Source organism: Tenrec ecaudatus, chromosome X, assembly GCF_050624435.1.
Source record: "Tenrec ecaudatus isolate mTenEca1 chromosome X, mTenEca1.hap1, whole genome shotgun sequence".
In the NCBI taxonomy this organism is placed as follows: domain Eukaryota; kingdom Metazoa; phylum Chordata; class Mammalia; order Afrosoricida; family Tenrecidae; genus Tenrec; species Tenrec ecaudatus.
The window spans coordinates 114,021,461-114,028,612 of NC_134548.1; positions in this window are offsets into that span (position 1 = coordinate 114,021,461).

Genomic DNA, 7,152 nt, shown 5'->3' on the forward strand with positions numbered 1-7,152 from the left:
TTCATCTAAATGCTTATGTAAGTAGACGTCCTATATTAAAGATAGAAGTCTCCAGCAAAATAAACTTAATTTGTGTAACCAATATGTCACTTATTTTAGTTCTTAAAGTTGGGTTACTTCCAGTAAATAAGCACTAAATGAAATAAACATAATAATGTTCTAAGTTTATAATGGTGTAAAACATGATTTTAAAACAGCATATGCAAGAAAACATTTTTTAAAGTGCAGGCTCCTAATTGTTTTATTTGCATCATTCCTTCTTGCTTTTGTCTAATATTCCCTTAAGAGCTAAATGCTAAGAGATAAAAATGAGAGCTAACGTTAAAGAAAAGGGGACCTTTTACAAGGTTGGAAACATGTGAGAGTCAAGTAGACTTGTATGGCAAGCTATATGACTTCTTCCTACTTTGATGTTGATAACTAGACTTTAAAATGTATTACAGTAATCACCAGTTGAAGTCAATGCCCAAACTAACTCTTAGAAGAAACAAAGGCTGCAAAAGTAAAGAACATTCAAATGAAAACAATTCATAAACTACATTGACGAAGACCTTTAAAGTCACAAGTGCAGACAATTACCCCTCTGTTCTTGTTCCTTTGATTCGCTCTACAGGCCATCTGTCTCTGGAAATATTCCTTCCTTCTTTTCATTACAAAAGACCTATAATTAATCATAAAATGTAACAATTTAAAATGCAGGGCTTTACTTGAAAGAAATTGTTCTTTAAGGTCTACATCTAAAGCAATAGTCTTCATTATACATATTGAAACATCTGATTTCAAACCAGACACAAGCAATGAAAATCCAAAACAATATTTAGAAAAACCCTTTCATTATCCCTGCAACAGTGATTCTCAGGTTAAGTGTGAATTAACTGACTGCCTACTTAGCAAAGATCAGATGTCAATCAAGCACATGGATGCCATTTAATATTGTCTATATACATAATAATTCACACTCATATTTTGGAAGTCATTTTTATACAGCTGATATCCAAAATTCAGTACAGTTGTGGAAATTAACAAAAATATTTGACTAGCCATTTATAAGGCATGCAGTTACTGAGATATTCAAAGTAAAAATAAATGTTGTTCAGTTGCCTAAACAATCACAATAAAAATATTTGTGGTTTAAAAACTAGACCAATTTGAAAAACTATCTTGATTTCTCCATGTCCATTTGCTGGGACAGACAGACCTGGTCTAACAGTTTTATAAAACAACACATATTCAGTATATATATTCAATAAAACATAGCACATATAGTCAGAAGGTTAAGGTTGCATCGATGCGCAGAATAAGCATCCTGTCCTAAGGACTGATTTGAGGCAAGCAGGCTTCAGATGTATGCCAAGGACTACCTCAGGAGTCCTTCATGGTCAGCAGTATGAAAAACCTAGTAGCTCCACTGAATAAAGATGGAGTTTTCTAGTCCAGGAAAGAGTTACAATCTCAGAAACCCCCAGGGGAAGGTCTACCCTCTCCAATAGGGCTGCTATCTAAGTAGAAACCACTCCACAGCAATGAGTTTGAATTTGGAAGGACTCTGCGAGGTTGCGCTTGGTGGAGGAAGTACAGGAGGGAAGCAGAGACATTCCTCATCCGCTATTATGTTATCAATTTAGCAGAGTCTAAGTGCTTAGCTATTAGTTGAAAAATTGACAGTTCAAATCCACCCAGAAGTGCCTGGAAAGACTTGGCAAATCACTTCTGAATAATCACAGCCACTGAAACTACGGAGCACAACTCTACTCTGAAATACACGGGGTCATGCTGAGTCAGAATCAATGTTACAGCAACTCATTTGGGTATTTTGTTCACTAGTTAACTAGACTAGCGGGTTGAGCATTCAAAGGGACAGGGACCCTGAGTCCAAATCTTTGCATTTGTAAAGGCTATAGAGCCGAGCCTGTGCTTGTCAGAGCAGTCCGGCTGAAGTAACCTGGGACACCCTGGGAAGCTGCATGGCATCAGTAAATTTGAAGACATCGATGTCCTTTATATTTTACCTTCATTATATGAATACCTTTGTCTTATGCAAATACTGTAGTCGCAAACGCATATTTACTGATTGAAAGAGGTACATTAAAATGAGCAGCTGATACCAAGGGCTCAAGTAGAAAGAAAATGCTTTGAATATGATCACAACGTATGTACAAATATGCTTGACACAATGGATGGATTGTGGTAAGTGCTGTAAGAGCCCCCAATAAAATGACTTTTTTAAAAACAGATACATAAAGCATGGCTTTAAATTTTTATAAGTCACTCAACATAACGTATTAGTTATTCATTATATTTTTACCTGTCAATATTGTGTGATTTGAATCTTCCTCTTGGTAAGCATCTTTCGTATTTCCCTGGTTGCTCATAATTAGCTGAGCGGATATAATTTCTCGCTGACAAATCTTGGTATCTATCTAGTCGGTCACCAGCTCTCTCAGAGTTAACAAGCTCATTCTCTAATTTGTCATACACTCTCCGTGGGTAGCCACAATCTCTTTCTGAATAGCTGCAAAGGGTCTCTGAGCAGCCATAATAACTCAATGATTCATCAGGATAGCTCTCTAAGTAGCTAGAGTATCTCATCAATTCACCAGGATATATATCTGCGTTTCTAGGTTGGCTCAGCAAATCACCAGCATATCCCTTGGAGAAGCTACGATAGCTCATTAACTCATCACGATATCTCACCAATTCATCATAATATCTCTCAGAAAGCCCACGATATCTCTCTGAAAGGCCACGGTACACCTCTGAAAGACCACGATATTTCTCTAAATGGCTACGATAACTAGCAGAAAGCTCACGAGATCTCCTGGCCCAGCCACGTGATCTCCTGGCCCAGCCACGTGATCTCCTGGCCCAGCCACCTGATCTCTCGCACTTGCGGCGAGCTCTCTCAGACTTGTTGTGAGACCGCTCCAACTTGTGGCGAGACTGCTCTGACTTGTGCTGAGGCCACTCCGACTTCTTGCGAGACCACTCTGACTTGTCATGGGATCGCTCGCATTTGTCATGACATCTCTCAGAGTTGTCACGAGATTTCTCCGTCTTGTCACGAGGTCTCCCAGACCGCCCATGAGATCTCTTGGAACGGCCTTGAGATTTCCCTGATTGGCCATGAGATCTCTTTGACTTGTCATAAGATTCCCCAGAATGGCTATGAGATTTTGCTGACTGGTTTTGAAATCTCCCTGAGTGACCTCTAGACTTCTCTAAGTGGTGTTGATCTCTTGTCGATTTGCCTTGAGCTTCTGATTTTCCTTCTGACCGATGCTTGTTCTTCACGGATTGGCCTGTGATATTTGATTGGGACCTAGAATCATCAATCCAAGAGTCCTGCAAAGAACCCCACACATTTTCATTATGATTTGCTTTAGTCATAATAATACTTAATCAAGACTGTTTCTGTGAGCAAGTGTTCCCTTTTTCTAGAACCCATGTTTAACATCTAAATAGTTTTCCAAAGGAATTTACATAATATTTCTGAAGTCCCTAGTCTTGGGGAAAAAGATTATTATGCACATCAACATGAATCAAATAAAAATAAAGGAAACTCAGACAAATTTTCTTGCTCTGTATTTTACTCAAAGAGACGAGGGGCTGTTTTAAGGAGAGACAAAGTAGTCAATAATACTCTGTAGCACAAAGTCCTGAGGATGAAAGGAAAGAGTTTAAATCATACTCTTTAGTCTTTCCCCATCCATATCCATTGAAAAAGCACTCTTTCTTCAATATAACCTTAAATTATTTAATTCTGCAAGAAACGAAAACCAGATGAGGGGACAATAAGCTGAAGGAAGCAGAAGACTGGCTGCATGCTTGGGGTTCAGCGAAGTGACTTACTTAGAGCTCTTCTGTCCATGGCTTTGTAACTGTGACCAAATGATTAAAGGGGACCATGCAGGTAAGGGTTGTGAAGGGATTGCTCTTTTGTGCCATTCCCCAGGTTATAGGAGAGAAGTCTCCTTAGAACTAACAGGTGTCCTATGATCATCAAGGAAGAAGGGCCATCAGCACCACCAGACACTATGCTACCCAGGACCAGGAGAAAGAGCAGAGGATCAGTGGCCAGATCGGGATAGAGGTCAAGGAACCAAGTGGCTCTGAGAGGCTGAGGACCAGAGAGAAGTGACTACTGGCTGAGAATAAGAGGCCCTGGTTGAGAAGAAGTGCTGCTGTGGACAAAAGCCTGTATTAATGTTTTCTGATTTTGTCTTGTAGCAACCTGCTAACTTCCCTAAAAAACATCCGTAATCATGAATAGGGAGAAAGACAGGATTTTCTACTCCCGTAAACAGGTACAGGCTCAGATTCCTAGGGGAAGTTCTACCCTGTCCTAAAAGCATAATTTGTCAGTATAAACTTGATGGTAGTGACGTGAGAAATCATGATTATTACTTGTGCGTTAGTTCTGTGTAGCCATTGCAACAGATGATCAAACCCAGCAGAGAAGTACAGTGAGTACACTGGGGAGAATGGTTGGTGTCAGACGGTGTAAAGAAAGAGGGTGGAGGCATGTCTGACCTCTGCCCTGTAGCAATTGGCCATGAACTGGTGTGGAGTTCGTTTCCCCCTCTCCCTAGTGAAGCCAGATGATGTCAGATGCACATTCCATGCTATTCCTTCAATACTGTTCAAATAAACTGGCCTGGCAGTAAGTAACTAAGCCTTTTCACCTTTTTAATCTTTAAACCCACTGGGCAGTAGAGTGGATCATCCCAATGGGAATAATGGCACCTTTAGCAAATCTTTATACTACATAAATGTAAGTGGACGATCTCATATGGGCATGCTGAAAAATCCAGTTAGTAAATGTTGCTTTGTCAAGCAAAATATGCCTATAAATGGCACTGTGAATTTATAGTATAACACTACCAGAAGTTGAAGGTATCTGATAAAAAGCAAAAGAAATACTGAAATAAAAAATATTATGTGCATAAAACTTTAATACAATTTAAAAATATGAAAATGTTTTACTTTCTTTGTTATTTAAAAACCCATAGTCACTCTCCTGCTTATCAACGGAAAACATTAGAAGGGGAAATGAGCGGCATGTACATGCACTTGCTCTCCTAAGTGATTGGTTTGGGAGCACAATGGGTCAGCGGCGAAGACGGACTGGAGACTCTGATCCTAAAGATCCAAGCACCTTTCCCAAAGAGCCTGCTGTCATTCAAAAATGCCTGGGTAAGAAATATTGTCATCAATGTAATTAACACACATTTCCTACCTTTAGGAAATAAAATGCACATTTCTTTTCTTTCCTTATTACAAAAAAAACGGTGGTGGTGGTGATACAACATTCTTACGAAGAATCGTATTGAATGAATACAATCACATTCCATTGATAGGAACAGATTAAATCTTTGGAACAACGAGGTAGCTTAGTAAATTCTTAAAAGTATGACTGAAAACATATAGATCTGCAATTGTTATTCAATGTACTGGTGAAATAATTATACTTACTTTGAAATAATTTTATTTCCTAAAGGCAAAGTAATATTTTTCTATTGTTTTTCTATGATAGTCGGAATATTACAAGAGGTTGGATGCTTTCAACTTCAAAATTACATTTTTCGGCATTCTCAGTTTATCCATTTCAGATTATAATAAAAATTAGCTGATGATTTTTTAATCATTATTAAAAATCTTATCTTGCTAATCCTATCAAATCTTGTTATGTCCCCCAAAGGAAATGAATCAGAACATCTTTATATTATGTAACGTATACTCTATTGGAATGAGTATTGCATCCTGAGTCGCATTAAGCTTATCTCTTACTCCTCTCTTTTATGTCCCATCACTACAGATAATATGTGAAGCAGCACTCTTCTGGTACCTTGTATGATGCCAGCAAATAGTAGCCATTTAACAAATATTTACTGAATCAATTTAAATCAATCTTCCAAATATTTAAAAATGCTTGTTTTACACCAAGGTTAGCGAATTCAGAGGCCACGTTTAAACAGCAGCACTCTCAACTTGTGAGTCTGAATATCCCGAAACACACTATCAATTCTGACTCAGAGACCCTATGTAGAGGTTAAGGCTATGAATCTTTATGGAAAGAGATAGCCTCGCTGTTCCCCTGATGAGTGGCTGGTAAGCAGTCCATTTTTTCCTTTGGTTAACAGTCCAATGCTTACCCTCTGGCACCACCAGATCCCCGTGTGACTCTGAATAGCATCTCTCAAGGGTCTGTGATCAGATAGTATCTGTAAGCCTATAATGAAGTCCAGTTCACACAACTATAATTTAAGTTTCTGCAACAACCACTAAAGCTAGTGATGAAAAATGTGAATGATTCTATGAACTTCTTCGGTCTGAAAGAGATCAAATATGCATTGAGAGCTACAGGTGATAGGAATTTGAAAATTGGAAACAAAGAGGAAGGGACAGTAATTGGAAAGCATAGCCTTGATGGTAGAGTTTTGCAAGAGCAACATCTCCCTCTCAAATACTTCAACAATGGAAATGGTGACTGTACACTCACCAGATAGAATGTATAAGAATTAAACTAACAGCAACGGTGGTAAGAGACAATGGAGAAGCTCAGTATTAACAGCTAGGGGCTGACTGGAAGAGACAATCAATTGCTCATATATAAGTTCAGGTTGCAGCTGAAGGATAAAAAAGTTTATAAGAGCCAAAATAAGACCTTAAGTAGATTCCACCTGAATTTCGAGAACATCTCAAGAATAGATTTGACTCCATGAACACTAAAACAAAAGACCCGGCGAGCTGTGAGAGGACATCAAGAACATCATATATGGAGAAAACAAAAAGTCGTCAAGAAGACAAGAAGGAAGAAAAGCCCAAAGGAGATGTCAGAAGACTCTGAAACTTGCTCTTGATCATGGACTAGCTAAAGAACATGTTAGAAATGACAAAGTTAAAAAAGTTGAAGAGAAAATTTCATAGATCAGCTCAAGGAGACAAATTGAAAGTATAATGAAATGTGCAAAGATCTGGGGTTAAAGGGCAAAAGAGTGGTATGCACTCAAGGTTTCCCAAACTGAAATAACTGTCAACTTAAAAACTCAGGCCGTGAGTTAAACTATCCGGCTTTGAGTTAAAACAGTGAAGGATTCTGTGGAAGTTGAATAATAAACGGGAAGACAGCAGAAGAACTGATGCATTTGAAAT